Below are 10876 nucleotides of genomic sequence, written 5' to 3'. Positions count from 1 at the left end.
TTCCATCACATGGACACACCTGCTATTCTAGTGGGGCATATAGGTGCAGGTTAGGATATGGAGTCTGGGGGCCTGGGGTGTGGTTAAAGCCAGATTGGGTGGTCAAATCAGGACATGCCTGCTGTTCAGTGAGACCCATAAGGAAGTTAGAATATTGGAACTGGGGGCAGTTTATCAGGATTCCATCAAGAGGAGGCTGACAAGTTAGGATACAACCATGTTGATTAGAAAGGGAAAGATGTGTAATTTCTGCCAATTTGATGGGTTCAAGTGGGTTCGAAGACCTGAGTTCAAATCTGGCCTCAGACACCTAGTAGCAGTGTGACCCTGACCAACTCACTTAACCTCTGTTTGCCTTAATCCACTGGAGAAGCAAATAGCAGACAATTCCAGTATCTTTGCCAAGAAAACACCATGGATACTAGTATTTGCCATGCTATGGTTCCTTGGGTCACAGATAAGACTGGAGGGCTGAAAAACAGCAATAACAATGTAGAAATGGAGTCCAGGGGAGAGACTGTCTCTGGCCATAGAGATCTGGTCCTCATATGTTTAGAGATACTGATTAAATCCATAAATGATAATGTAATCAACAGAGAGTATAGACAGAAAACTAAAGAGGGAGGCAGGTAGGTGGCACAGTGGATAGAGCACTGTCCCTGAAGTCAGGAGGACCTGAGTTCAAATCCAACCTCAGACCAAATGCTTGACACTTACTAGCTGCGTGACCTTGGACAAGTCATTTAACCCCAATTACCTAAAAATTAAAAAAATTAAAAAATAAAAAAACAGAGTTAATCATCATTATAAAAAAAAAGAAAGAAAGAAAACTAAAGAGGGCCCAGATGACACCAACAATTACTGAACATAATATGGATGATCTAGTAGTCAGATAGGCAGAAAAAGAATCAAGAGAGAGTACTGGCAAGGCAAGGTACTGTGCTAAGCACTTGCCATACAGATACAGGCAAAAAGAAAGAGTCCCTGCCCTCAAGGAAGCTACATTCTATTGTTTATTAAAGCATAAAGACTGTTTTAATTTCCAAATGCTTTCCCTCACTCCATTAAGAGGCAGGAAAAACAAAACCCATTACAAAGAATATTCATGCAAAACAAATTTCTGCCTTACCTTCTGAGAGAAATGATTATTAAATAACCAAAGATTGGGGAGATCCAGGTTTTTTTCTCTCCCTGGATACTCATTCTCTTATTAGGCCAAACCAGCTTCTGAAGGACATTGCTAATAAAGAGGTGAGATTAACTTTCTCCTCAATCTTGTTCAGACCTCACCCAAATAGGGAAGCCCTTTATGTTCTCCTTAGGCTGGGATGGGGATAAATTCTTTGCCTAGATTGCCCAAGGCTGGGGATGGTCTGGGAGCCACACTGATCAAAGTCATCTCTCTCCCCTACTCCCCAGCCTCTCATTAGAATGGCTCCACTTCTCTTTGTAATATTCATACTCTCATTAATTGTTAACCAATCAGAGTTGATTGTCACCCTCAGGAACACCCACTCTTCCCAGGGCATGTAAGTGTTTTTGAGTGGGTTTCATGAGAGCTCTTTGGCATTCAAGAGTATCACTGACTCCTCTTATTAATCATTTGCTAAAAATGATTAATAAGATGATTAATTACCCAGAAACTTTGTCTCTTGAACTTTTTATATGTCACACTTTCTTCAAAAAAAAGAAAGAAAGAAAAAATGGGCTTCAATCTACACTCAGAATTCATCAGATCCATATCAGGGGATGGATAGCATTTTTATATCATGACTCCTTTGGATTTGTGGTGGATCACTGTAGTGATCTGAGTTATTAAGCTTGTCACAGTCAATTATCTTTACAATATTGCTGTTACTGTGTACAATGTTCTCCTGGTTCTGCTCACTTCACTCTGCATCACTTTAGATAAGTCTTCCCAAGTTTTTCTGAAACCATTCCCTTCATCCTTTCTTATAGCACTTTAGTATTACATCACATGCATATGCCATATCTTGTTCAGCCATTCCCCAATCAATGGGCATCCCTTCAGTTTCCAATTCTTTACCACCACAAAAAGAACTGCTATATATATAGGCATATATTTTTATACCTATGGGTCCTTTTCCTTTTTCTTTGATCAAGGAGTCTACATTCCAATGAGGGAAAACAATACACAAAAGGGAGCTGAAAAGTGTGTGTAAGGGGGAGAGATGCACTTGTGGGGGTAAAGTGGCAAAGTTAAGAAAGTCAGAAGCAGAGCCAAAATGGAGGCTCCAGAAAGAACTTACCAATGGGAAAAACTCCAGAGAAGAAAGAGTTTGTACAGGAGAGAAAAAGGCAAGTGAGAAAAGGCAATTCCTAAGATTTGGCAATTCCTAAATTTGATCATTGCTAGCTTTGGAGAGAGTAGTTTCAGCTGAGTGATAAAGTGGGGAGCCAAACAAAGGGTTGAAAAGTGAGTGAGAGAAGAGAAAAAGAGCATTGATAGTTTTCCAAAAGTGTGGCTGAGAAATGGGTGTGGGGGGAGGAGGGAATAACCATTTATATAGCACCTACTGTGTGCCAGAAGTTTTATCAGTTAGTGAATATGCCACATTATGCCAATTAGTGGCATACCAGGGACCTCAGGATCATGTTCTTTTTGCTATTTCCAGAGATCTCTGGGGAGCTCAAGTCCATATAGTCACCCTTAGATAGCCTCTACAACCCTGGCTCATGCTGTCTACAGGAAACCGAGCAAAAGCAGTGTTTTTCTGGCCTCAGGCCCTTGATGACCATCATAACCCTCATGGAAGGTAACCCCAGATTCCAGTTGGGCTGTAGGGACAGTAAAGTGACTGTTTACCTCTTCAATCTTTATCTCATTAAGTTCCCTCTTTCCCTCAAAAGAACCTTGGTAAGGAATGGTAACTAGAGAGCACAGTCTTGACCTCCTCAAACCCTTGTTATGAGGGCTTTGTATGAGGAAGGGGTTGCAGTTTCCTGTGCAAAGACCACTGGTTGCCCTTGAGAACAAGAGTCTATAAGCCCACGTGCTAGGAGCTCTACTATGTAATCCTCAACCCCTGGGGTTCAGCCAGGACCACCAGGGTCCATTTTCTACCCACTATCTTCTAGTCCCAGCCAACCCTCCACCCTCAATCCTTCCTTCTATGAATAGGATTCCTGCAGAGCTGCCTGAGCGATATACTTATCAAAGACTTCATTTTTTAAAAAACGGTGCACGGATGAACGACGACGCATAGGGGATCGTCTAGAATGCTTTATTGGAACCCAGGGATGAACAGGTACCCCGACTGGGTACCAGGAGAAGGCAGCCCGAGCTCTCCCACATTCCTTACTGCTTATTCCTCATTCAATTCACCAGAATCATTTGGGGCGGCCGTGGTGGCTTAGGCTGTAGTGGGGGCATCTGCGGGGGCTCGGATTGCCGCTGGAGGATACTGTGGGACCTGTAGATGCTGCGGTTTGGCGCCTCCAGCTCCTGCAGGTACTACACCTGCTGGCGGGGTCCTGGCTGCGGCGCTGGGACGTGCTCCTCTTCCTGCTGGATGAGTCGAACCGCTTAATACCAGCCATTCCGAGTCATCCTTGGAGAGCTTATTCTTGGGAAGACAGCATTTTTTCTTATTGGGGCACCTAGAATGGTACTTCTCATTACTCTTGCAGTGATGCCGACAGCGTCCTACCTTATTCCAACATTTTTTCTCTACCCAACCACCTGCACAGGGAAAGGAGAGAGCACGGAGTGAATGGGGGATTTTCGGAATGAGAGGAGTAGAGCCTGCCCGGGAGGGGGGGGAAGGGGGGGTGGGAACAGTTGGTTCTGGGACACTGTAATCCCAAATACCAGTTCGGAGGGATGTCAGGACCAGGGGTGCGGACCCGGAGAGAATGGGAGATTTGGCTTGGAGGTAGGGAGGGAGGATGGTAAGAGAGGAAAGCAGTAAAAGAAGGAAAGGGATAATAAAACAAGCTTGTGTTTCCGGGGAAGGGGTAATCACCTCCCAACCTTCAGACTCTCCCCAACTTCGGAACCCCCAGCTAGACAGGGATCACCCAGAACACCTGAATCTTCCTATCCCCCAGGAGAAGCCCCGGAGCAGGTGAAAGGATGGAGAGGAATATCTCCTTCTGTTCCCAGAAAGTGCAAAGCAAGCTTTTTAATATCCGCCCGGTCCTTAGGTTCAGGAAACAAGTCTCCAGAAAGTGTTGTTTAGTCAGTCAGCCGTGTGCGATTCTTTGTGACCCCATTTGGGATTTTCTTGGTAAGCAGTAGTTTGCCATTTCCTTCTCGGGCTCATTATACAGTGACGAAATGGAGGCAAACAAGGTTAAACTTGCCCAGGGTCACACAGCTAGTAAGTGAGGGTGGATTTGAACTCGGGTCTTCCCGACACTACACACTGGGCCACCTAGCAGCCCCATTCCCAGATGTATTCTTTTTGAATGCTAATTAGAGTCCTGGGAGGAGATTCCCAGCTAACTTGACTTCTTCACCTTAACCAAGCTCCAAATTCGGGTGGGGATGGGGGGAACGGGAGGAATGGATAACATAATAGGGAGGACTGTCAATTAAGGCCCCTGATCTAAATGGTACGGTGGGAAGAGTCCTAGACTTAAGAGTCAGAAGACGTGGGTTCAAATCCTGCCTCTGACACTACCTATGTGACCTTGGGCAAGTCAACATATCTTCCTGAGCCTCAGTTTCCTCATCTGTAGGACAGTATAGGGGTTGGACTAGGTGAGGTATGGATCTAGTAAGGGGGTTGGATTAGATGGCCTTTGAGACCTCCCTTCCCTTTCTAAATCTGATTCTGTGGTCGATGATTCCCCTAATTCCTCATTAGAAGCCCCTGAGCATGTAAGAGAAAGAACAGGACCTCTGTCTCAGAGTGGAGGAGCCTCTTACACAGGCTGCATAATATCCCTACTCACTGTCACTCCCATCTTTCTCCCAGGAATGGAATGCAGGATTTTAAAATATCTGCTCAGCCAATACAGCTTAGAGTTAAATCACTTTTCAGAGCAATCAATCAAAAGCTTTCACGAATAAATTGTATCCAGATTTGGAGTAAATAGCTACTCCTATGGTCACTGACAGAACCCCTCTCACACACCATGCCCTTTTCTTTGTGTTCATTCTCCTGGACTATTATAGTGTCTTTAATAATGTTGGTTATACTCTTCCTCTTGAAACTCCTATCATCTCTCTTGGTTCTCAGATCCCTGCACTGTCCTAGATCACTTTCTAACTCTCTGCTCTTGGTTCTTCCTCCTTCTGTCTCCCAAAATGTGGGCATATCTGTTTTGGGGGGTTTTTTCTTTCAACTTGTATTTTTTCCAATTACATGAGAAAACAATTTTTAACATTCACTGTTTAAAAATTTTGAGTTCCAAATTTTCTTCCTCCCTCAACCCCCTCCCTAATATGGGAAGCAATTTGATATAGGTTATATATGAATAGGCATATCTGAAAGGCCTTATTTCTCCACTCTCTATGATTCACTCTTCATCTTTCATCTTGATGAGGATGACTCCCAAATCTCCTTTCCCAGGCTCACACTTCCAATAGCCCATAGATGATTTCCACCTGGATACCCTACCAGTTCTTCAGACCCAACACTATTACAACCAAACTCTTCATCTTCCCTGCAAACCATTTGACCCTCCTCACTTGCCTAGATCTGATCACGTCACAGCCACCCACCCAGTCATTCAGGCTCAAAAGCTCAGAATCATCTTTGGCTCCTGCCTCTCCCTTTCTCTAGACACCCCTTTCCCATCAGCTTCTTGCCCAGTGTCCCCATCCTAGGACTGGCTCTAGCTAGTCCTGTGGACAATGGAGACTTGCCTCTGTTGGCAAGGACAGCACTTTGGGGTTTTCTGGAAACTTCAGTTTGGAAAAATAAAGACTGAGAAGTCTTTAACACTTATTTGTGTTAAAATCCCAAAGGGAATGGAGACGGATGTCATTGTGTTCACTATGCTCCAAAACACTAGACCTAAGACATTTTCACATGTTTGTTTGGGTTTTTTTTTTTTTTGGTGAGGCAATTGGGGTTAAGTGACTTGCCCAGTTTCATACAGCTAGTAAGTGTCAAGAGTCTGGTCTGAGACTGGTTTTGAACTCAGGTCTTCCTGAGTTAAGGGCCTGTGCTCTATTTACTTCACCACCTAGCTGCCCCATACAAGGTATTCTTAGGAAGAGTCAAAAGTTGTTCTACTTCCTACATTAGAGAGTAAACTTGTAGCTCATCGGGGTACAGGCTAAAAATCTCACTACATTAGAGAAGAGTTTGTTTTTAATTCCTGAATTATGATGTCTGAAGCTTATTCTTGCCTACACAGGTAGAAAAACAGAGCTTAAGTGACCTTGAAAAGACTCTAATCCAACCCCTATCATTTTACTGATAGAGAAACTGAGGCCATGAAGTTTATTAAGTTGTCCAGCAGAGGGGAGATCTGAAACAGGAATGCCCAGTGTCTATAAGTTACCTTATGTGACCTAGCCCAGCCTGGCTGAGAAACCAGTCCTAGTGCTTAGAGACTAGATTGGTTTAATGCTTCACATAGGACTTTTGATTACACTGACCAGAAACCTCTCAAATCCAAAGGCTAATGTAAGGAGTTTTCTCCCACTACACATTTCATGCAACTTGCATGTCTTATCTGGAAACTATCTCCCTACTGACCAATCAACTACTCTTTCTTTGTTCCTTTGTTTGAGCCCTCTATAATATGTAACTTACAGGCACTGGGCACCCCTTTTTCAGCTCTCTCCTCTATTGGCAACTTAATAAACTTCTTTTTAAATTATTTCAGTTTTGGGTTTGTTCTTTGCAACACCACTGTGATTAGCATCATATCAGCTATAGGAACAGAAGACAGCTGGCTCTAGATAATTACTGATATAATTTCTGGCGACTTGGTAAAAGGAGCAGCATTTGAACTGGACCTCAAAAGACTTCAAAAAGATGGCTGAGGGATGGTGGGGATGGTGGGGATGCCCAGTGGAAGGCAACAGAGCAGGAAGGAACAAAGCATGCCTGAGAATTTGAAGTAGGCTCGTTTGGCTGGAGCTTAGGTTATATGAAAGGGACTCCTGTGAGATGAGGCTGACAAGCCTGGATGGCTCAGTGGATAGAGTGCTAGGCACGGAGTCAGGAGCACCTGAAGTCAAATCTAGCCTCAGATACCTAGTAGCTGTATGACCGTGGCCAACTCACTTAACCTCTGTTTACCTTAGTCCACTGGGAAAGTAAATAGCAAACCACTCCAGTATCTTTGCCAAGAAAACCCTATGAACAGTAGTATTTGGCATGCTATGGCTCCTTAGGTCACAAAGAGTCAGATAATATTGAAGAGCTGAATAATAAGAACAACAATTTGGGAATGGAGTCTAGGAGACAGTCTTGCTCTGGGTGTAGAGATCTGGTCTTCAAATGTTTAGAGATATTGATTAAATCCATAGATGATAATGAGATCAACAGAGAGTATAGATAGAAAACTAAAGAGGGGGACAGCTAGGTGGCGCAGTGGGTAGAGCACTGGCCCTAAAGTCAGGAGGACCTGAGTTCAAATCCGGCCTCAGACCAAACACTTGACACTTACTAGCTGTGTGACCCTGGGCAAGTCACTTAACCCCAATTGCCCAAAAATAAAAAATTTTAAAAAAAAGAGTTAATCATCATTATTAAAAAAAAAAAAACTAAAGAGGGCCCAGAAGACATCAGCAGTTACTGAACATAATATGGATGATCTAGTAGTCAGATAGGCCTAAAGAATCAAGAGAGAGTAGTGGCAAAGCAAGGTACTGTGCTAAGCACTTGCCATACATATACAGGCAAAAAGAAAGAGTCCCTGCCCTCAAGGAAGCTACATTCTATTATTTCTTAAAGAATAAAGACTTTCCAAATTCTTTCCCTCACACCATTAAGAGGTAGGAAAAACAAAACCTATTACAAAGATATATATATATATAGTCATGTAAAACAAATTTCTGCATTACGTTCTGGGAGAAATGATTATTAAATAACCAATGATTGGGGAGATCCAGGTTTTTTTCCCTTCTTAGATATTCATTCTCTACTAGGCCAAACCAGCTTCTGAAGGACATTGCTGATAAAGAGGTTAGATTAACTTTCTCCTCAATCTTGTTCAGACCTCACCCAAGTAGGGAAGCCCTTTATGTTCTTCCTAGGCTGGGATGGGGGTAAAATCTTTGCCTAGATTGCCCAAGGCTGGGGATAGTCTGGGAGCCACAGTGATCAAAGTCATCTCTCTCTCCTACTCCCCAGCCTCTCATTAGAATGGCTCCACTTCTCTTTGTAATATTCATACTCTCATTAATTGTTAACCAATCAGAGTTGATTGTCACCCTCAGGAACACCCACTCTTCCCAGGGCATGTAAGTGTTTTTGAGTGGGTTCCATGAGAGCTCTTTGGCATTCAAGAGTAACTTGACTGACACCTCTTATTAATCATTTGCTAGAAATGATTAATAAGATGATTAATTACCCAGAAACTTTGTCTCTTGAACTTTTTATATGTCACACTTTCTTCAAAAAAAACAAAAAAGAAAGAAAAAATGGGCTTCAATCTACACTCAGAATTCATCAGATCTGTATCAGGGGATGGATAACGTTTTGATATCATGACTCCTTTGGATTTGTGGTGGATCACTGCAGTGATCAGTGTTATTAAACTTGTCACAGTCGATTATATTTATAATATTGCTGTTACTGTGTACAATGTTCTGCTGGTTCTGCTCACTTCACTCTGCATCACTTTAGACAAGTCTTCCCAAGTTCTTCTGAAACCATTCCCTTCATCCTTTCTTACAGCACATCAGTATTCCATCACATGCATATGCCATAACTTGTTCAGTCATTACCCAATCAATGGGCATTCCTTCAGTTTCTAATTCTTTACCACCAAAAAAGAGCTGCTATAAACATTTTTGTACCTATGGATCCTTATATCTTTGTATAGCATCTCTCCCCATCCAATCCATTCTATACATGCCATCCTCTTAAAACATCACTTTGATCAGATCACTCACCAGTCAAAAGGTTTCAGTAGCTGCTCTTTACCTACCTAATAAGCTCTTCAGCCTGGCATTCTAGACCCTCCACAACCTGGATGTATGCTAACTTGTCAGCCTCATCTCACAGGAGGCCCCTTCATATAACTTACTTTCCAGCCAAATAGGCCTACTTCAAATGATTAAGTATGGTTTGTTCCTTCATGTTCTGTTGCCCTCAGATGGAAAATTCTATACCCCCAACCATCCCTCAGCCATCACCACTTTTTGAAATCCTTTGAAGTCCAGTTCAAATGTTGCTCCTTTCATAAAGTCTTCAGCAATTATATTAATAATTGCCTAGAACAAGATGTCATCTGCCTCCACCAATCAACCAGTCAATTGGCATTTTTAAAATAAGTTTTTATTGATATTTTCTGTTTTTTTGCATCACCATAATTATTTCAGGTATCTACATCTACTCCCACTCCCAGAGAGTCATCCTATATAATAAATGATGTTTTTAGAGAAAAAAAATCAGCAAAACTTCCATACATTGAAAAAGTCTGAAAATATGTGCAATATATTATACATGTTATGCTTCATTCAACTCCTATTTGACCTTTATAATTTTGTTATCTTTACTTTTTTCTTTATCAGTACCAAGTCACTTTATTTGGATGCAAATGGTGGTTGTACTGAAAGACAACAGGAGTCACTCCCACAGTTTGGAAAGGCAGGTTAAGGTTTAACTCTCACTGTCACTGTCTCCAGGGGTGTGGTGGTCAAAAAGATATTCTGCCATGTCAGAACTGGGGGTGAGGGGGTGGGGAGCATTTTGTGCAGGTTGGTTACGCTATCACCCAGTTGTTTGATGGACTTTACCTGTTCATCCAGGTAGTGGGTTTCAATGAAATCACGTAAATGGGGGTCACTTTTGTCAGTTGCTAGCTTGTGCAATTCCAGTAATGATTGATTGGCATTTTTTTCCCTAAGTGCAGAGCACACTCCATTACATTCAGCCCACTCTCTCAGTTGTCACAATCTGATTTCTTGATGTCCCAAAGGAATATATGGCGGTCTCATTGGTTTTGAAGTTTCATCAGCTTCTCAGTATGTTTCTTCTCTTTGTGGGATTGGTTTAGGAAATACTTGGCAAAGTTCTTCAGTGCTATATCATCCAAATCAAAGCAGTAAGACTTGGGCAGGTAGACATAGAAAGCGTAAAGCTCCAGGTTGATCTGCCAGTTGATTGCAGCCTTCAAGTTTTGTTGGTAGTTCTGTCACATCTGTGAGGGGAATGAGGTCATCATGGTGAGGTTGAGATGGTGAAGACATGGAGGAGGAGGTGGTGAAGGAGGAGGTGGGAGAGGAGGAGGAAACAACTGTACTGTGACTGAGGCTGGGGTGGCTGATGTGGAGTGGCTATTGCTCAAAAGGTAGGACAGAAGAAGTGTTGGTTAGAGGGATGTGAAGGTGGAGAGCAGCTAAGGGCAGCTCCAGCTGGGAATCAAGCAGTGGGTTCTGTTCAAACACTGTTAAAGCAGGAAACCATAGCAACTCCTCTTCCTTGCACTTCTGGCCTGTTACATTTACTTTTGATTTTTTGGCACACAGTTGTTCTTTCCATTTATGTTGTTGTAGTTACTGTGTATATTGTTTTCTTCACTCTTTATCAGGCCATAGAGATCTTTCCATGCATCTTTGTATTCATCACACATATACCTTTTTTTTTTTTTTTTTTTTGGTAAGGCAATTGGGCTTAAGTGACTTGCCCAGTGTCACATAGCTAGTGTTATGTGTCTGAGGCCGGATTTGAAGTCAGGTCCTCCTGACTCCAGGGCCAGTGCTCTATCCACTGTGCCACAT

At 42.7% G+C, this 10876-nt stretch overlaps 1 pseudogene; it reads right to left on the bottom strand.

Annotated features, from left to right (window-relative positions):
- Positions 1-9755: 9755 nt before the first annotated feature.
- LOC114047328 lies at positions 9756-10320 on the bottom strand (annotated as a pseudogene).
- Between the last annotated feature and the right edge of the window lie 556 nt (positions 10321-10876).

This window comes from Vombatus ursinus, unplaced genomic scaffold, assembly GCF_900497805.2.
Source record: "Vombatus ursinus unplaced genomic scaffold, bare-nosed wombat genome assembly UNPS02014786.1, whole genome shotgun sequence".
Lineage (NCBI taxonomy): Eukaryota > Metazoa > Chordata > Mammalia > Diprotodontia > Vombatidae > Vombatus > Vombatus ursinus.
The sequence above is the reverse complement of the archived record's forward strand: the minus strand, read 5'-3'. Positions and strand labels throughout refer to the sequence as shown.